Below are 21,970 nucleotides of genomic sequence, written 5' to 3'. Positions count from 1 at the left end.
GGAACATTTTAAAAAACATTACTGTTCATATCCATTCTCATTTTGATTCAATAGTAGGATATCTGAAAGATTTGCAAATTATTCTTAAGGTACTTCTGTTACTTCATTTATACCCATTTTTTCCACCCTTCTTACGGTGGAAGAAGGTTATTTCCATTTAATTCCATCTAATGATGCAGCCCTTCCAGATAGCTGTCGTACAGATAGGGCAGGAGCCTACACAGAACACAGCTGCCAAGACTACTGTTTCTCGGAGGCTGGAGCAGCTGGAAGCAAAGATAAACGTGCTTAAGTGGAAAAGGAAAACAAACAGAGATATAAAAGCTCTGTTGGAAGAAATCTTTTACGAGGGCCAGTTGCCAACTTTTGGTGATTTATAAATCCAAATAGGAAAGCCAACTCTTCTGAGTTCCAGTATAATGTTGTAAATACTACAGAGCAAAGATATTTAATTATCACCATTTTAGAAAGAAAGTATTGCATGTGGTGGAAAAATAATATTTTTTAATGGAAAAATCTATCAAAAGCCTTAGAAATCCTAGACAATCTGAAGCAATTGAGATGGATTCAATTATGTTTCTTGAGAGTAAAATAATTTGACTTTCAAAAAACATGTTTTTAAAAAATATGAAACACTTCACGAATTTGCATGTCATCCTCGCACAGGGGCCATGCTAATCTCTGTATCATTCCAATTTTAGTATATGTGCTGCCGAAATGAAATGGCTGTAAGTAGACGTCACTTCGAGGTCATCTAAAGAACTGTGTTTATTTAAATGCAATTAACAGACTTCTCAGTGCCTCTGCTGTCCAAGTGCTTCTCTGGTATATCATGCCGTCTCCTGACAGCTTGCTTGTGGTAGTGTAAGACTGCCTGAGGTTAGTACCACAGCACTGACCTCCCCTGGTGTTCTTTTATATTAAAGCTTTCAGAAAAGAAAGAAGGATGTTTTTGCAGCTTCCTCATTACCTAAGATATTAGAATGCAGAACATCAGTTTTTTCCCCCTAAAATTTTGTTCCTCAAAACACCTGTCACACACAAAAAAGGCATTTTTTTTTTCAAACTTCAAAACTCAAGACCTCACAGGAGCAATTTGACTGAATCCCTTGGATACCTAATGTCTCATTTTCTGAAGCTGATATCAATGTGGTAAATCTTTATTCTGGGGAGCAAAGGCAATTATAAGGGTTATTGACAGTCTAAAGGAAAATAAGATTTGCCCTGTATTACCTCCAAATTATTCCCATCTTAATTTCAAAGATTTCTTCACGAAGAAATACATATCCCTTGGTGGGACTACGTGAAGGTTAATTCTAGGTGTCAACTTGACTAAGAAATGCTGAGAAACCTGATAAAGCTATCTTTTTAGGTGTGTCCGTGAGGCTGTTTCCAGCAGAGATTACCATGACAGCCTGAATGAACTGGGTGGGAAAGATCCATCCTCAATATGGGCGGGAACCATCCAATCCACTGGGGGCCCAGAGAGAGGAAAAAAATGGAAAAAAAAGGCAAATCTCTATCTCTGTCGACTGGAGCTGGGATACACTATTCTCTCCTGTCCACGGAAATCAGAGCTCAAGACTCTTCAGCTTTTGGGTTGCAGGGCTTACACCGAGGATACCATCAGCTTCCCTGGTTTTGAGGACTTCGTACTTGTACTGAGCCACGCTACTGGCATCCAGTTTGCAGACCATCTATTGTGGGACTTCTCTTCACAATCCCGTGAGCCAATTCCCCTAATAAATCCCCTCTCATATACTTATAATGTATCCTATTGATTCTGTCTTTCTGGAGAACCCTGACTAATACACATGGTAAACTGGTGCAGCCATTATGGAAAACAGTATGGAGGTTTCTCAAACAACTACAGATAGAACTACCATATGATCCATCAATCCCACTACTGGATATGTATCCAAAGGAATGGCAATCATCACATCAAAGGGATACCTGCACTCCCATGTTCATCACAGCTCTATTTACAATAACCAAGATACGGAATCAACCTAAATGTTCACTGACAGATGACTGGATAAGGAAAATGTATATCTACACAATGGAATACTACTCTGCCATAAAAGGAATGAAATTCTACCATTCACAGCTATACGGATGAACTTGAAGAAAATTATGTTAAATGAAATGAGCCAGGTCCAGAAAGAGAAATACTGCATGTCCTCACTCCTAAGTGGGAGCTAAAAAAATAAAACAAACAAACAAATGAAAAGACCACAATCACAATAGGTTGAACTTTCAAAAGGAGAGAAGAGAACTGCAGTTACTAGAGGTGGGAAAGGGGAAAGGGAAGGGGGTTGGCAAGAAATTAATTAATGGAAACAAAGAATGCTTATGCTTTGTAATGATGAATATGCTAATTATCCTGATTTGATCACCACACATTGTACACAGGTGTTGATATTCAACTCTGTACCCCACAAACATGTATAATCAATTACATGTCAATAAAAAAAAATAATCTATATCCTTACATATTCCCAATAATAGTTGCTCTATACTTCTACAGAATTGCTAAAACTAGTGGCTATACTTAAAGTACATTTTATTAGCATTTTATATTTTCAGCTTCTAGAAACACACACACATTTGTATCATCTTGCTGCTTCTTCACAGGACTTTTGTAAACAACTTCCCCATGATCAGAAGGGGGTGAAGTGTCTCTGCTTTTACTGGATCCCTGGAGAATGTGAAACCCTCTAGCATCATGCCTACAACTTTTGATCTTCAAAAACCATTCATTTCTTTTCCTGCATTATTACAATTGGACTTCATGGCCATGATCTATCAAACTTCATTGTATGTTTCTTTGAGACCAAGATTGGAGTAAAAAACAGGTGCAATGTTCTACTGTTTAGGTGCTAGTTGGAAAGAACTTAAATTACTGCTCTTGAGGAGGAGGGGAGATAAAATTTAAAATTAATAAGTATTCCCAATACAAGTTGAGGCCAGTTACCAGGAAGTTATTTAAACAGATGCAATACAGCATCTAACCAGTTAGGAAAGGTGATGAACTTGGGGCCAGAGAATATGATACCATCACATTTACATGGTCATCAGTACTTCTGAAATTCAGATGAGGTCTGCTAATCAACAGAGACTATTTCAGTACTAGATCTAATAAATATTCCAAACACTGCAGAAAACCTCCTGTGTTCCATTGCTCATGCCACTGACTGCAACAGCCTCTGTTGAGCTCATCTTGACATGATCCCAACTTCCTTCCCAAGCCCATTTAGCAATAAGACATCTGTAAAAGGAAGTGGGGGATAAAGTGGGGATGAGGGAGTGGGAAGAAGAAAAGAAAGATGAATTATGGGGGTACATATAATAACCAAGCCAGTTCATTTCTGTTCCTTGAATGAAAAAACTTAATAATCAATGCTTCATTGCTCTTGACATTTCTAAAAGCCATTATCAGATTTTATTTTCAGCACAAATTAACAGGTAAAAAAATATTCATTCTACTAGAATTACCATTTTCAGTGTTAAGGAGATTTGAGTTTGCTATAATGGAGTACTGGACATTTTACCCATTAACTATAAACTAAATACATATGTGATTAACCTGAACTCCATACTCAAATATACAAAAATACACTGGTTCCTAATTATTTGTAGATTCCATGTCCACAAATGTGAATAGCAATTGGAGTCACCCAATAAGCATGCACAAGATGACTCTCTGTTTCTTGTTTCTTCTCTCAGAAAACAAGTCCTGTTTGTCGCCTATTTAGTGCCCCACTTTTCTCATGTTTATGCTTTTGGTTGGTGATTTTGCTGTTTAAAATGACCCCCAAATGTAGTGCCAAAGTGCTTTCTAGCATTCTTACACATGAGAAGGTTATGCTGTGCCTTACAAAGAAAATCTGTGTTAGACAAGCTTTGTTCAGGCATTAGTTATAGTCAGTGCTGTTGGCCCCGAGTTCAAAGTTCATCAATCAACAACATAATAAAATAAAGTGTCTTTATACAGAAGCACACATAAAATAAGGTTATGTATTGATCAGTTGATGAAAACGTTGTGACCAAAGGCTTGCACGAACCTAATCTTGTATTTGCTCTAAGAAGAATTGTTCAGTATTTGTAATACAGTGCTCACTGTAACTTTATAGAACATAACCATAGAGAACCAGGAGAACTGAATGTATATGAAAATGCAGATGTACAGAAACTACATTTCACCAATGAGGACAGTTATAAAAGGTCAACTATAAAGTTTGTCACTCTTTTGGACTACCCACTATAAAAGGGAAGCATGATAGGTAGATGAATTTTCATTCTATCAGCAGGTGTTTCTGGCTGCCCAAATAAACTGCAAGATGTAAGAGATAGAGACTGAATCATATACTCCCAATCAAAATTAAATGTTTGCTTTGAAAACTATTATTATGCCAGAGAATAGGACTTTAGTCAACGGAGTCATTAAAAATGTCAGTGTAAGTCAGGAACATTCTGTAAAGTATTCAGGGATGCCTTGTATAAAAATGTGCCCTGAAAACTGCAGGAAGCTGTCAAAAGAACAGTCAGCAAGTGAGAGAAAGAGAGAAAGAGAAAGACAGGGGAGACAGGGGAGAGAGAGGAGAGAGGGGAGAGAGAGAGAGAGAGAGAGAAAGAGAGAGAAAGAGAGAGAAGAGAGAGAGAAAGAGAGAGAAAGAGAGAGAGAGAGAGAGTTCACCAGTTAGCAGCAGTAGTAACCATGAGCCAGGCACAGAGAAAAAACCTAACCTTTAAAGGAAAATGTGGTCTCTTGCTTAGATGACAGTCTAGGCTAGATGCCTAGAGTTACAAAAATTATAGGATTAAACTGAAAAACAGATTTATATTTTCAGAAATGACAAAAGTGTCCATTATCATGGAGTGTTTAAATACTAAACCCTACAGACATGATGTATTTTTCTTCTCTTCTCTTGATGCAAATTATGGATTCAATCACCCAGTACTTACAAGCAAGTATTTCTTTATCTTATGTTGTTGTTAAGGACTTCTTTGTGTTTTCACACTTTCTTTTCTCCTCCCCCATATAAGTAGTAGGATGGCAGAATGAAAGACAACGATGAGGGTAATTCACTCTAAACATAAGGCTGTATGCCTTGATACAGGTAATATTAGCTTGTAGATCAGTTACGGTTCTCCAGAGAAGCAGAACCAATACGATCTCTATCTCTGTCTCTAACATATATACATATGATACATCTGTATCATATATACATATATAGACACATATGTAACATCTGTATCATATATACATACATACATGTGTATATAATATATATATGTTATATAGTACATATATACATATAAGAGAGAAGAAAGGAGACAGATTTTAAGGAATCAGCTTACTCAACTGTGGGTGCTGGCAAGTCTATTTGTAGGGCAGACTGGCAGACTGAAAGTTCAGGAAAGAGTTGATGTGAAATTCAGGTAAGAATCAATGATGTACTTTTGAGTCTGAATTCTGCAAGGCAGCAGACTGGAAAATGAAGCACAATTTCTATGTTGCAGTGTTGAGAAGAATTCCTCCTTCTTTGGGAAAATTTTCAGTCTTTTCTCTTAAGGCCTTCAACTGATTGGATGAGGCCCTCCCATATTATGGAGAATAATCTGCTTTACTCAAAATCTATTGACTTAAATGCTAACCTTTACTCAAAAGGATATTGTTTTAAATGTTAGTAACATCTAAAAAAACACCTTCAGGGCTACCTCTACACTGGTGTTTGACTAAACAACTGGGCACCATAGCCTAGCTAAGTTGACACATAAAATTAACCATTACAAGTTGCATTTAATGATAATTTACTCATTCGTAATAATACCTTATAGATGAGCACCTGCTGATTTCATGTACTAAATGTGTTCTCCCTAATCACCTTATCACCCTTTTTAAAAAATGTTGCATGTCCAATACATAGTAGCACTAAAATCTATATTCTATATTAAATAAAAGGTATTTACCAGTACTTACTTCATAAAGCAAGTGTTTATAATTTTTACAATCTCTGCTATGGAAAAATTCACACCATATTACCTTTCCAGAATTTAGTGTAAAAATAAAGAAAAAAACAGTATAGTCAACTCTGTACCCCATAAATATGTATTATCAATTATGTTTCAATTCAAAAAATAAATTAAAAATAAAATAAAATAGTGATGGTGGTGGTGGGTTACTTACACGGAAAAAGCGTAATTTCTATTAAACTTTTTAAAAGTTACCCACCTATGCTATTTCCCTTATACCTTGACTTCCAAGAAGCTCAAAGTAAAAATGAGTGTTTACAGTAAAAAAATAAAAATAAAAATAAATAAAGGCTGAATACCACACACTAGCATGATGAGAGACCTATGTAGAAGAATGGGCTTCAGTAGGTTTTTCCATGCTACACAAGGTGAAAAAGGTGACCTCCAACCACTGTGACCTCCAACCAATGAGACTCACGTTAACTACTGTGTGTTAAGTTTTTTATGCTATTTATCATATCTGTTATGTACAATAAATTTATGAGCTTAGTATGATTAACCACATTTGCCACTAGAGGAAATAAAAGCTCCCTAAATGCTAGTTCTCATGCTTATAACTCTTCAACTCTGTATGGGATTCCCTAAGGTTTACCTCATGTACTCACAAACTCAGCAGTCTCAGGAATCACATAGCACACTGCATTTTCCTCGAGCTTAGGCTAACTGGGTGGTACGCTACTGCAAAGCGGTCTGTGCTCTTGTGAAGCTGGTACCCCTGCTGTGCCTATTCTAAGGCAAGGCCACTACTGAAGATGCTTGCCAGTCTGTGCCAAGGCCATGGTTTCCTATCGCTGCAGAACCTGCTGGCTGGTGATCTGCTCATAAGCTTCAACATACCCTTAAGTGTAGAAATTTGCCATCCCAGAGTTTTACGGACATTTTAATGAAAAGCTTTTTCATAGTGTCTCCCTAGTATTTGGGTATGAATTTTAGGGGCCAGGCTGAAGGATAATCAAAGTGACAGGCATGGTACAATGGTAAAATTTTCCTCTTCCCTCAGCGCTGATCCTCTGCTGTTGCACCATACCAAGGTGCTTTCCCACTCTCTTAGTATGACTTCTTCCAACTCAGATTTAAGCATAGGCCTTTCTACTTATAGTTGGGATTTTACAGGGCCACATTTAAAGAGAGAGTCACTTTGAGATTGATAACATCTTTAGCTCCTAAGTAAACATTTTTATTACTAGAAAAATGTTTCATGAATGTAACACAAATACTACATTTAAAACTGATGCTCTGATAAACAGACTTTCCTGATCTTTTATCTGGATGGTGAAAGGTCCTGGAAGATTTGGGTTCACTCCTGGCAACTATTTAATCTTGGATGGTCACTTGCCGTTTGGACTTGAGATCCTTTTACCACAATATGAGAGAATAGTACCAAGGCCCCTTTCAGCTCTAAAATTCTATGAGTCTGTGACATATTTAGTATATTATAAGCAAGTTCTTGAAGTGCCCGAGCCATTCCCTTTAAAAGCGACCACAGGACTTGGAAAGTCGATCTTATGTATTGGGCTCCCATCCGTTCTGATCAGTATATCTGGGCCATTTGAGGAGTGAGGTGAAAGCAAAGATCTGGACTCAGAGCAAGGAGATGGAAAAGGTGAAAATTAAGAATAGGAATGTGGAAGGAATCCAAGGCAATCCAGATTGCAAGAGAAGGAGAAAGAGAGAGAGAGAGATCAGTGCTTATGCCACCATCACTACAACTATAAACAGCTAGCATGTACTTGCTGCTTACCATGAGCTAGGCAGGACGCTATCCACGTCACAAGCCTGATATAACATAAAGAAGGCTGGTAAGGTTACAGCTTAAGGAAGTGTAGGGGAGTGATAAACTTTTAGAACACAGAATAAGTTTTTACATTCTGAAAACCATGCATGTATAAAGATATATGGGAAAAGAAAATGACAAATATTCACCAACTAACTGCCTCTGGAAAGGGAGAAAGTGGACTTTCACTTCATGGTCTATATGGCAAAATGGGTATTCTCCAGCCCTGAGCTGGAACATAAAAAGTTAACAGGAGACATTCTTATAACAGCATTATATCCTGGAAACGTTAGCAGGGTTGAGCTTGGTACTATAAAATGGCTGATTGTCTTCTAGCTAATCCATCCTTGTTCCCCCTGCTAGCTTCTGAGGAAACCACAGAAGGGTGATCCTGGTACCCTGGCTACCAGTATGATGATCTCTGCCAGGTTGGAGTGTTGAGTGGCTAGACACCAAGTGTAAGATTTGCCATACGGTACAAATTGCTAAAGTGCTGGAATCAAAGCAGAGCCTGCCTCTGCATGGATACTGCATAGCCAAGTTAATAGATGTCACATCTATTGTTGCTTTCCAAAAAGGGCTGTTATACCTGGCAGTGGCCCAGCGGCTGCCAGGCCCCTCAGCCCTTCCAGGATGCAGGAAGAGGCAGTACCCAAACAAAAAGTACTCTTCTAAGCTCAAGTGGTAACAGCTGCACACCAGCTGCTTGCTGGCTGGTCCTATTCAGCTTTTGAATGTAGAGAAACATAGTGGAAAACCCAGGGGAGAATGTAGAAAACAAAGAAAATAATTTTAAAATGGGAGAGATCTTGGAAGACATGTAGGCCCGAGGTTTCCAAACTGGTTTGAAGACCCAGGGATAAAGAAGGTGCCAAGAACAAAAGTACAGAGTTGCCTAGGAAGTCATTTGAAGAAAGAATTCAGGGGATTCTGTGGATAAAACAAGTTAAAAATTATGACAACTCCTTCAGATAAGGAAATTGAGACTAGGGAGCCTGGGGGAGCAATACCCCACCTGATCCTACTGTGTGCTCAGAGAACTCTCTACATTAGGACAGAGACACAAGAATCAACACCACAAGGTGTGTATACCCACACATTATACTTTACAATGGACGCTGATAAGAAAAATGAGACTTAATTGTCTTGTAGGGTTGGCTTTGTTTTTTGTTTTTGTTTTTTTCTCTTCTTTTGTGACCGGCCGCACCGCGCTCAGCCAGTGAGCGCACCGGCCATCCCTATATAGGATCCGAACCCGCGGCGGGCGCGCTACTGCGCTCCCAGCGCCGCACTCTCCTGAGTGCACCACGGGGTCGGCCCGGTTGGCTTTGTTTTAAAACACTTTGTCTGATATAACCACTCATATCTTAGTTACTCTAGCTTTAGGTGAATTCTTGTGACTCCACTGTGTGTCTGCTTAAAGTTTTATAATTATTAGAATAGAAATAATAAGTTCCTTCTGACTACTCAAGAATCATATAACAGATATTTGTCTTTTGAAAAATGGGAAAGATGGATGGGGTGGAAAAATCAAAGAATCAAAGTATGCCCTCAAGTTGTTCTATTTTTCCTATTGAAAATTTGGTTCCAAGACTGACTTTAACTTCAAAACTCATTTTGTCTATATAAACACTACCTATGATAAAATGCCCTTTTATGTCTAGTAATTTGCTAAAGGGGAAGGTCTTACATGGAATAGTTTTGCAGATGTCTCGAAACAGTGAGCTAGCAGTTTACAGCTTAGGTCATCAGAAAAATGTCTGACCAAAGGTTTTCATCATGTAAATACTATTAACCTTATTTTATGTTTATATTATGTATTGATGTTTATCCTAACACCATCTCTAGACTTTAGGAAATATGGATTACTTTTAGGCACCCTGTTATGAATTCCTCTAAAGCAAACACTATAAAATATTAATATTATAATAAAGTACACAGCTAATAAATTGTCGAACTTTGAACACTGTGTTTGAATTCCTGTTTGCTCCCATGAGTTCCTTAATTTTAATTATTATGACAACAGTGAAGTAAATTACTTCCAATGTGGAGATAGGTTGCATAATACCATTTAAAAACGTTTTTGTCCCAGCAATATTAAATTTGGCTAATTTTTGCTATTAATTTATCCGTCGGTTGTGGAATATACTAAAAAACATATGTACTTCACAGGGCCTGGTTTTCCAAAGTCTTGCAGTTTCAAGTATTGACCTTGCGGAGGACTGGAAATTTCCCTCAGGCTATAAGTCTCTGTTGCAAGATAAGGACTGTGACACAGCAGGTTGCTGGCTCAAAGACAGACTAATTACTGATTGTTTTGTAAAGATACTGAGAAATTGCTATAGGAAGGAATGTTTGCTAAGATCAAACTGTTGCTGATAGGACCACTTAATTGCCTTACTGGAATGTCATCTGGCTTGTTTCACTGAAAGTTACCAGCCTTTACTGTTAAACTATAACCCCACCTATGTCTCTTCCTGTAACTTCTTGGTCTGGAAAATAAATGCAGGAAGAGAACCCCAATTTGGTGTTAATTTCCCAAGGAAGGGATGGCACTTGCTTGAGCATCCCAAAGGGAGATTAACCACTTCGGGCCCTCTCACTGCTCAGTAGATATGGGCTTTGAGTAATCCTTTGCATCTCCATCACCCAGGGGAAGTGGGGTGACAAATCCTTGGGGGGCAAAGAAACACAAAGCAACAATCAGTTCTACGTAATTAGTGCAGAGGCAGTATTTCATACTATAAGGTCATCTACCTTTTTGCAGATGTTCTATCACTTTTGTAATGTAACATCAAGTTCTTTATCAGTTAATTAAAATAGAGCTCAGTACAATTTTGAATTAAGTAAAGTAAGCATCTTAATTATCTAAATCAATGCTAACTACAGAATCTGGTAAAATTACAAATAATTCAGGTATAAGAGATCTAATTTAACTTTACAAAATAACACATTGGTCAATGATCAATCTGGAAAACTGTAGATGACAATTTTTTTCTGGAGAGTCTCATCTAGTTCACTCTAAAATCTATAGCAGTGGTTCTCCAAGTATGATCCACAGATTCTTGGGGTCTCCAAGACCCTTTCTGGAGTTCAGTTAGGTCAAAATTATTTTCATGATAATATTTTCATGATAATATAATATAACCTCTTTCACTGTGTTAATATTTACTCTGATGGTACAAAAGCAAAGATGGGTAAAACTGCTGGTAACTTAGCACAAATCAAGGCAATGGAACCAAATAGTACTTGTGTTTATGTTATCCTTCACTGCCACACACAACAAGTAAAGCAAATGACACTTACAATAAATGTCCTTGATAAAGCAGTTTAGTCTTCTTTGACGAAGATTTATTAATTTTATTAGATCTTGCCCTTGAGTACATGGCTTTTCAATATTTTGTGAGACAATATGGTAAGTACGCATAAAGGACTTCTGTAACACGCTGAGGTGTGACAGTTGTCTCAAGGAAAAGCATCAGTGAGATGAGTTGCAAGTTGAACGAGCTGATTTTGTCACAGGATGCCATTTTCACTTGAAAGAAGCAATGGGCAAACTATGGTCATTCAGACTTGGTAATTTGGCATTTTCTTGAACATAAATGAAGGAGCCTGTCACTTCAAAGAAAACAACTGACATCATTTGTTGCTAATGAAAGAACTTGAGCTTTAAGGCAAAACTTAGAATTCTGGAAATATGACAGCTTCCCAGGAGTTAAAAGACTTTTCTGGTGAGATTGATGGTAATATTAATAAATGTGTTGTCACTGTTATCATTATGTAATGAAATTGTTAGAATCTGGAAGATCTGTGTTACTTAGGAAACCAATATTTTTCAGATAATCAACACATAATGTTACAACATCATGCAAGGGTACAATGCCCAGTCAGACTGCAAGATAGACTAATAGAAGAATATTAAAGTCTCATTTATATGGTTTCAGATTCTACATTGCAACTACTTAAAAAAAAAAAAAAAAAAAACTACCACTGGTTTAACTTTTGATGTTGTACCAAATATACAAATATCCACAATTACCTGAAAATGATATCAAAATACTCCTCTGCTTTCCAATTACATATCGATGTGAGACCAGATTTTCTTCACATACTTCAACAACAACAAAAAAAACTCATGGGCACAAACTGAATGCAGAAGTAGATACTGGAATCCAGATATCTCTGGTAAGCCAGACATTAAAGAAATGGATAAAAATCCAAGACAATGGATTTTTTTTGAAAAATTTTTTTTGAAAAATTAATTTATTTTGAAAAATTAATTTTTTCACAAAATGTTATATTAACATGTAATGAGATAGTTTTTCTTAAAAGAATTAATAAACAATTAGAATTTTGTTTTAATTTCAATTTGGTAAATTTTGACTGATATAACCCACCATAAACAAAATAATTTGGGTAACTCAATAATTTTTAAGCCTCTAAAGGGGGCCTGAGACCAAAAAGTTGAAGAACTGCTGGTCTACAGAATCTGACAAGCCAAGTCGTTAAACAGGTATTATGATATATTTTACTTTTATATAATTCATTCGAGTTCTTTCTGATGTGTAACTACAATATTTATGAGTCAATTTCTTACAATGGTCCTGATAAGTATATTACAAAATTATCTTCAAAGGTTGATAATATAAGCATTATCAATATTTTTCTTGTTACTTAATTTCCCCCTACAAGTATTAGCAATTCTTCTAATTAAAAGAAAGGGAATAGCAATAAGAGAGATAATTCAAGAGGGGAATGGGTTTAATAACTTATAATAAAGCTCAGACAAATATGCTCCAAATTCTGAAAATGCCATCAGTGGCCACCACTGACTAAAATATGAGACTAGATAAAAGGCAGAATTGGGTCTTTTATTTTTCTTTTTATGATGGAAAAAGGGTGGCTCTCTCCATTCCACCCCTAGTATTTGTTATCAAAAAAAAAAAAAAGCAAAAGAGGAAAATAGGTATCTGTGCATCCATGAATGATTACTGCATTACCACTGATAATATTCAGCCCTTGTGCCGTGATGTAGCCTGCGATCCTTCACAAAACCCTCCACTTCTAATAACTAACTTCATTTGACCTAAATCAAGTCTTCTTATTTATTGGTCCCATTCTATCAACCTGTCCCTATTTTTCTGTGTGGTGCTTTAAATCCCATCTCTGTTCTTTTCGTTTTGTCACTCACCCTCTCCCCACATTACCTTAGAGGAGCAATTCTTTTATTTATTTTTTTAAATGATACTCTTAAAAGTATTTTTAATTGCAGAAAAGAAAGCAAGGATTCTTAATCAGGGGTAATTTTGCCCTCCAGAACACATGTAGCAAAGTCTGGAGATTTGGTTGTCACAAATAGGGATGCAGAAGGGGTGTGTGTGTGCTCCTAGTATCTAGTAAGTAGACGTCAGAGACGCTGTTAAACATCCTACAATGCACACGTCAGACCCCACAACAAAGACTTACCCTGTCATAGGTCAACAGTGCTGGGATTGAGAAACCCTGTCTTAGAGGCAGGAAAAAAATCTGCAGTAATGAGATACAAAACCTGTTACCTTTTTCTAACTTTGTTTTTGTCCTTAAAAAGTTAATGTCCTGTAGCATACTGTTTACATAACCTCTTGGCTATTAGTTTAGTATCACTAACAAGGCAATGCAGTGTATAAGGCAGAATCTGAATCCCAGCACCTCCATCTTCTAGTTATGTGAACTTCAAGTTATCTACTTCTCTAAGCCTCATTCCCATCATCTAAAAATATAGTGAAAATAAAAATATACTGTTTCAGTATGTTTATAAGTATTGAAGATAGTGTATTAAAAAACCTAGCATACTGCCAGACATATAGTATATAATCAATAAATGGACAATGATGCTGTTGATCCTTACTGTCATTTACGGAGGATACCCTGTCTTCAGTAGCTGCTGTAACAGAGAAATAAGGAAAAGAAACACAGTCACAACAAGACTTAATTATGTGGAATTGGAAGACATAGTGGGCTCAGAAAAGATACCTCAAATTATGGCACTTTAACATGCTGAACTAAAGCAGCAGCCTAAGGTCTCTCTGACCACTGTCTTCCCCCCTAGCCCCCATCCTCTTTCTCTCTCAAAGCACAGGATGAGGTTGAAACCTGAAGCTCTCTTATCTGCCTATCAACCGAACCTGCCAAAGAGAAACACAATTGCCTTCAGGACCCTCCCTGAAATTTCACTAACCAGAGAAGATTAAAACTCATACCATGATGAAGAGACTGAAAATTAAACACCACTCCTAGAGCTCAGACAAACTTCGTCCCAAACTATTGTCTGTTCTCCAGTCCCATTCAATTTCAAAGAGATTAATTTACAAACTATTGTCTGCTCTTTGGGCCAATTAAATTCTCCTAAAAATCATTTATCACCCCTCAAAGTTACCTACATTCCCTCCATCTCTCTCTCCCCTACAGCTGTGGATTGATGTCCCCCCAAAACTTAGTCCCCACTGTGACAACGTAAAGAGGGTGGAAAATCCTATTATGGTAATTGAAAGGCAGGGCTTTGAAGAGGTGATTAGATCGTAGGACCATGCTGTAGGGAATGGATTAATAATGGTGGTTGGGACATGGTTCTGAGGGCTTTAAAAGGAGAGCTCATGAGGAGCTCTCTCTCTCTCTCTGCTCCATTTTCTGCCATGTGAGACCCCTGTGTCACTGTTGCCACCAACAAAGAAGACACTCACTAGATGTGTTCCCTTGACTTTGGACTTCCCAGATTCTGAAACTATAAGCAATAAACTTCATTTTCTTACAAATTACCCATTTCCAGGTATTTTGTTATAAGCAACAGAAGTGGACTAACATATCCATGAAAAAGGGTATATAAGATTCTGAATCTCATAGCATGGTTGGGTAATCACTCTCTTGTTATTTTCCCCTGTGCATGTTAATAAATTTGTATGCCTTTTCTCCTGTTATTCGATTATCAGTTCATTTCAGCAACCCTTCAGAAGGCAGAGGGGAATCTTTCCCTTTGCCCCTACAACAGCTTATACCTCATTTAAAGTGACTGAGAAATATTCCTGAAAAACCATATAAACAAGTATAAACAAACACTCTAGGGCTGGAACCTGCCTTTCTGTGCCATTCTATGTCTATGGTACATGTCCCCCAGTAACTATTAATAATTCCAGCCATTCCTCTCACCAGCCCCATTTGTGTGGCATATGACTGTACAGATAGACACTAGTGCCATAATGACAGAAGATATGAGATCAAGAAACAACCAATCTCTAATCTAGGTTTATTGTCTGCTTAGAAAATATATTCTTCTTTGTACACTGCTTTCCTTAGAAGTTGTGGTTCACAGAGACTTCAACAAAAGCTTTTAGGACAGAGTTTTTCTGTCCTCCTTTGGTGCCCTTCCCACACTCCCTCCCATTCAAAGAAATCAGCATTGAAAACCTCCCTTGAATGGGACCCACGTCAGCAGGCCTGCAGCTGAGCATGTCTGGGCTCTGGAGGGAGCTCCTGCCTCACAAAAGATGCAGTTCAGCAGTAGTTTACATTCTTTTACTGAACACCATACAACTCTTTCCTTTAAAGTGACTGTTGCGCATCTCCAGGGTCTTAAGAACATGTAGTTTAGATTCTCATACCTTTCTCCAGAGCCTTTTATCCTGCTTTTTGATATTCTCACTGGGACTTCCCATTCTAAAGAATGTGCGAATATTTTTCATTTGATTAAAATGGTAGTGCTCATTCCAAAATAAGTTACTAGGTTATTAAAAATGTGATTTTACTCCTACATGTTAGCTACAATTTGAAGAGTGGAATCTCCCCCAGGATTCAGTGAGAAGGAAAGCAAAAATATGGGCCATTTCCCAGTGATACACTAAAAGGTATTACTGAATGTAATTAAGCTATATTATTTATATAACTTTAACTCAGGTAATTAGCTTGGCTTTGGTGCTAAGCACCTTTTTTCTTTTACTTTTTAGCACATTCATCTTATATATTGCAAGAATGATGAAAGAACAATTCTATTTATAATATACCAAGTGCATCTTTTACATATTCAGCTTAAAATGAGCAAAGATAATTAATTTACTAATAAGTGTATTCAAGGAGTTATACAACAAATTATTCATATTACTACTTCCAAAATCCTGGCTGAAGAAAAAAATAAAAAATTGGTGCCGATGCTCCTGCTTTATAGCTCTCTCCAACTGTTTGCCTTTACCATGGGGGAGTTGTCACAAAATATCCCCAAAGACAGAGGAGTAGATGTCAGCTTGAAATTCAATCTGAGAGGAAGGCTCCCCTGATTGTTCCTTTCAGCAGATAGTCCAGAGGTAAAGAACCACACGTGTGTATGTGAAAGGGTTAAGGCTGTCATCGTGGGTTTTCACAGCCTGTTATGGCAATAGCAAGCCGTGGCTCTAAACCGGTCCAAGTTTCTCCCAGGTGTGTGGCCCAGTGTGAGTACTTGCTCATTGAGAGCTATTTTCTAGAATGGTTGCTGTGCTTCTAAAATAAATGGCAAATTAGAGGATCTTCCTTATCCTTAAATGCTGGTTTATGCTTGGTTTAACAGCTAACCACTTTCATGTAAATTATTAATCTTAAATGTGGAAAACATCTTCCCTTCCTCCTCTTACATAATGACGCTACAGTCATACTACGGCCCTCCGCCCAGCGATTTGTCTTTGACTGACTTTTAGGTACAATATAGGCACTTCTGCTACGATGTCATATACATATTACCAGTAAGCTTTCTGTTTTGCAAAATCATGCACTAAAAAAGAGAAAAAGAAAAAAAAAAAAAAAAGGGACTGAAGGGAAAAATAGGGATAGGATCCGACCACACAAAACTTAGGGAACTTTGGGACCACAGCCTAAGGAAAACAAAATCAATCAGCACAGTTAAATTTGCCGACGTTTGAACTTTGCATCATGGTCCATCCTTTGCAATCTTAAAACCCGGGGACTTAGGTTTTCCTTTTTGTAGGTCCTTGGAGACAACTGCTTATAATACAATGAAACTTCACTAAAATTAAAAGTATCACTCAAGGATAGCCTTCATCAATCAACTTCCTTCTTGGCTCCTTTGGATGCAATTGCAGCTCCCCCAAACAGCTTCAGATAGTGGCAAGTGCAGTGAGTGTTGAAACCACTAACTCCCCCCATTTTTTACTCTAAAGAGAGACACTTTTCCAGAATGGACTCGTTTTTCCTTGGGCTCTTCATAAATACATTGTTATGGCTGTCTTTTTAATGGTGAGAAATCTTGCCCCTGATCACTTTAACACATTAACATGCAGGAGGAAATTTATGAACCACCAGGATTTCCGCACTGAATTGATACCATTTCTCTATTTCCCAAACAAGAGTCAATATGCATTAAAGACACACACACTGTAGTAAATAGGCTGTATCTGATGGTTCTGGTTGCATCTAATAGACTGAATTGCTGAAGACCAGAGGGTGTCATGCTAACCCACTGAGGGAAGGGGCTTGTGTTCTCCCATCCACATTGCACTCTGGCATGTCTGGGTCTACTGGCAGAAGCTCTCTTTTGTGAGGAATTGATAACCTTTTAGTGGCAGACAATGGCTAAACACTTTGAAAAGACCATTCACTCCAAAACTGAGATGCTCGAGGAGAAAAGTGTACAAAAAACATTCCTTAATCTGTCAGTGTTTCCAGTGAGCAGGAAACTTATTCTAAAGAGAAAAAATAATAATAATAATAATAAAAGAATCAAGGTTTTCCTGAAATTGTCATTGGGGCAAGATATTATGGAGTATCTAGTGGTGCCACCATAAATATTTTTCTAACTAGCCTCCTTATTCTAAATTCTTGGTTGGGGGGAGAAGGCTGTGAAAAGATAAATACATTGTGAGTTTATAACTTTTTATCAGGCATACTTTATGATTTAAAACATTGGTGGCAAGGATTGGGGGGAGATGAAGGGAGGAGAAATAAAGCTAAGTCCACTCTTAATAGAGCAACTTGGATAATGACCAGAGAGTGGGAAGAACCTTATCAACTAAATGAGGTCTGGGCAGTAAAAGAACTCTTCCACCATGGGAAGTGAGCCATTCCAGAACGCTATCAAGGGAAAGAGGGCATTTTAGAGAGAGGGGGTTTCAAGATGCTGCCACTCTGCTAATGGTGGCTTACAGCAACAAATTACCTCAAATTCCAATGTTTGTAGGCTCACTCTACGAATGTGGTAACTGTCTAAACTACTGTGGAAATTGGGGTGACATAAGTTACCCCCGATCTCTATAATAATTTCAGTTTTCCTAAATACATCTCCTATTGTTAGCCAGAACCTCAAACAAAAATCATCTGTTACCATAATTGAGAAAGTTCCAAGATGTGATATGTATACGTGTATTTGTGTTCATATGTGTGTGTTTGTAAGAGTAAGAAGAAAAGAAACTACATATCAGAACACAATTTATTTTTAAAGTTAATCTGGAAAACTCCTGAACTCACAAAAAGTAGTTTCCAAACGTAAAAATTTTCAGGCCAGTTAGAAGGTACTTTTTGGACCTAATGAAGCAACATGTCCATCATGGTTCATCAAAACCACTTTCAAATGTGCTTCCTGCAGATTAGATCTAAGGTTGCAAAATTATAGCCTGGAAAATGAGACATATTTTGTGCAATCTATGAGAGAAAAGGATTGTGTGTTATAAAACTGTCAGTGTACTTTGGATGGTCATATAAAACCACCATATATTCTGATAATAGAAACTAGGACAAAGTACTGAAATACATATGCATATCTATGAGTCACATATATATGTGCATATATGGTTTATATATTATTCTAAGTATTTGTTTTAACCGCTTATGAGTGCCTGTAAGGTTTTGGCTCTAACGGAAACCTATAGGTCATGATATGTAGAAACAAATTAAAAGGAAAGCTATAGCATTGCACCTAAATCAATGTTTTAAAAATAGCAACCATTTTATAAATTATAGCACTATGTTCTAAACAACTTTGTGGGTATCAGAGAGCCTTTAACATAGAGAAGGAGAAAAGCTCACAATCACAATTAACCTTAAAAAATCAGTTGTAAAAAAACAATATTTATTTTGGAATCAGGTAAGAAGAAAATTACCTGGTATATAAAGCATGAGTGTAAATGTAAAATATCTTTAACAAAACACCGCTATTTCCCACAGACAAGCTTAAGAAAGTTATTAACAATTAATCATATTAACATTTGCATAGCTCTTAGACTTTTCAAAGCACTTGTATGCCTATTATTTCACTTTGTAAATGCAGCTAAGAAAGCTTTCTACAAAACAGAAATGTGAAAGGTGTGTAGGTGGGAAGAAAGGTTAAATATTAGAAGCAGATGAATTTGCTCAACAAGTCAAAATATTTCATTCATTTGTTTGAAACAAAATAGCTTGGATTATCCGCCTTCTTGGGCAGAAAAAGGGCAAGAATAATTTCCTTATGTTTGCATCAGCTGTTCAAATAAAATCCCAAACTTTATTAGAAGAAAATCTAATATATGCACAAATAGAACTCTCTACTTCTCCCAAACAGGCTCCTCATCCTGACTGGCTCCGCATGAATTCATCTAAAGCTAGGGAGCAAAGTGGTTTAGGTAAATGAGCTTTGGTCAGAGTGGATTGTCCTATCCCAACCACCCTATTTCTGTTAATGGCACCATTCTTTCACTTGCTACTGAGTTCAAAGCCCTGTGTTTATCTTTGATTCATCCTTCTACTCAGTCACCTGCCAAAACCCACTGATTCTGTTTTTGTTCTCTTAAACTGAGTCTTCTTTTTCTGGTTTTGTAACCTTCCCTAAAGTTCCTACTCTAATGCCACTAACCCTCTAAGAGATCTCCACCCCCTAATCCACTCTTGACACCTCTAACAGTCTGATTAATACTAAAGCTCGCTTTATAAATTTTCAGTGGATCTTTCCTGACTGCCAAATTCACCATAGACTGTGAACAGCACTGTGGTCTTCTAATATCCTACCTATCTTACCAGCTTTGTTTCTGTACACATACCTTCTGATCCAAGTAAACTATACCACTTACTCATGTTTTCTACCCTTTTACCCTTTTCCTAGGGATACCCTACTCATTCTTCAGGGTTCTTCTCTAGTATCCCCTTCAGGAATCCTTTTCTGACTGCCCTGTAACTCAACCTGACCTGTCGCTCCTTTGAACCACATCATTTTGCTCATGCCTTTCCTATGGCTCTTATTTTCTGCCTTATATAATGCCATTCTTTCCTTTCTCCCTAAGTGAGAAAGGAAAGTGGTGAGTCCCTTGAAGGCAGGGACTATATTTTCTCACTGTTGCATCCCATAGCGACTAGTACAGTGCCTTACATATTGGAGATACTCAATATCTGTTGAACTATGAAGAAAACCATATTTTTTTATAGAAAATAAATGTGAAGGCAAGTGAAGTTATTCTTGGCTCAAGTCTTTAAAAAAGAAGTAGGCCTCCAGTTCACTCAAAATACTGTTACTCACACTTTTAACAAGCAATCAACAGCCAGTAAATTACTCAGCCAGTGAATGTAATTCAGAGCTATCACATACTTAAGTATGAGTCATGCTGGCAGCTGGGCAGTTTTCTCCTGTTCTAGGGTAAAGAACATTCATCTGAAAAAGACTATGAAACAGCCACAAGAATGAACAAGTTACCCACAGTGTCAGATGCCACAACTGGACGAACAGCCCAAAGCTTGGTTTTTGCAGGTGGTTCACTTACAAGACTGACAGAGGCAAGAGAACAAGGTTGTTAAGGCCTATATTCTAGAGCTGCAGAAAGCCAGCAACACCAACCCAGTCTCTGATGGGCTCCGTAGCACATTCTCCATGAGGGATGAGGGTGAGGGAGGATGTATGTGTGTGATGTAATTCTACGCTGTATTCAATATGTTGCCAGTACAAGCAGAAAAGTGCTAATCTGCATATTCAATAATATGCAAAACTTAGGGGGGCTATTTATTGTATTTTTTATTTTAGAGAAAATTCTTAAGATTGTTCACATTCTACCTTATGAATAATTCTACTTAAAAATTATTTGTTATACTCTAGATTGAATTTTAAGTGTTCAAAGAGAAATGAAGCCTATATCACTTTTAAGAAGTATAAGAATCCAGTTTAAAAAAATTAATTTGGATTCAGTTAAAAAGAAATTTCTTGAGGTTATTATATTTGAAAATTTTGAAATATTAAAAATAGTCTTATCACTAGCACAGAATTTCAAAGAGAGGCTTAGGAGCATTTGCTAAGATATTCTTGTGTCCTTATATGTGCCTGGAGACAATACTTGCAGGAATGATACACAGAAACATGCAATGTTCTGTTTCTAGGTACTGCTCCAGTTGTGCAAGAAAAACAACTGGCCTATGCAAGTCATGGACGAAGGAAGGAAGGAAAGAAGGAAGGAAGGAAAAAAGGAAGGATGGAATGAGGAAAGAAATAAAAAGAAGAGAAAAGAAGGAAGGCAGGGAGAAGAGAAGGGGGAAGGGAAAGGAAACAGAAGGAAGAAAAAAAAGAAAGTGTGAGAAAGAGAAAGGAAGAAAGGAAGAGAACGAAAGAAAGAATGAAGGAAATAAGGAGAGAGGGAAAGAAAAAGAGAGACAGAAAGGAAATTGCAGGAGAGCAAGGAGAACTCAGAGATGGGAGGTTCAGATGGTAACCCGTTTGTCTAAAATTTTCAAAGGAGAGATGAAGGCTTTGCCATCAAGCAAGGAAGGTACAAGTAGAAGCCAAACGATGTAGATAAAGCAGTGTGTGACATTTACGTTTTCCAAAAAGCAACAGAAAGTTAAATAGTAACTGAAAATATTCAAATGCTAACAAGAAGGAACTAAAGAAAACACCACAGCAGTAAAAACTGCCAATAAGACTAAAGTTTCTAACCAAGAGGCCTGTAATAAAAGACTTGGTCTACTATGTCCTTTAATTCTAATGCCAATCCTGACAGATTGGTATTGTTAGATCTATTTTAAGGATTCAGGTAACTGAGGGTTAAAGAGGATATGTTACTGGTGAAATATCTCACACCTGGTAATGGAGCCAAAGTTTGAACCCTGGTAGACTTAACTCATTCATTCATTCATTCTCTTAACAGATATTTACCAGCTGGGTACTATTGAGCTCCTATGTGTCAGTTATTGGCA

The 21,970-nt window shown here is 37.3% G+C and overlaps 1 protein-coding gene and 1 non-coding gene across 3 annotated transcripts in view; both read right to left on the bottom strand.

Annotated features, from left to right (window-relative positions):
* The window catches only part of GALNT7 (polypeptide N-acetylgalactosaminyltransferase 7), a 141,163-nt gene that overhangs the window by 39,678 nt on the left and 79,515 nt on the right, over positions 1-21,970 (bottom strand). The gene's annotated exons all lie outside the window — the stretch shown is intronic.
* Positions 622-723, bottom strand: LOC134362245 (U6 spliceosomal RNA). The gene has a single exon (XR_010021527.1). It is a non-coding gene; the product is annotated as a U6 spliceosomal RNA (small nuclear RNA).

Source organism: Cynocephalus volans, chromosome 13 (assembly GCF_027409185.1).
Source record: "Cynocephalus volans isolate mCynVol1 chromosome 13, mCynVol1.pri, whole genome shotgun sequence".
NCBI classification, from domain to species: Eukaryota; Metazoa; Chordata; class Mammalia; order Dermoptera; family Cynocephalidae; genus Cynocephalus; species Cynocephalus volans.
This window is presented reverse-complemented; position numbering and strand designations above follow the sequence as displayed.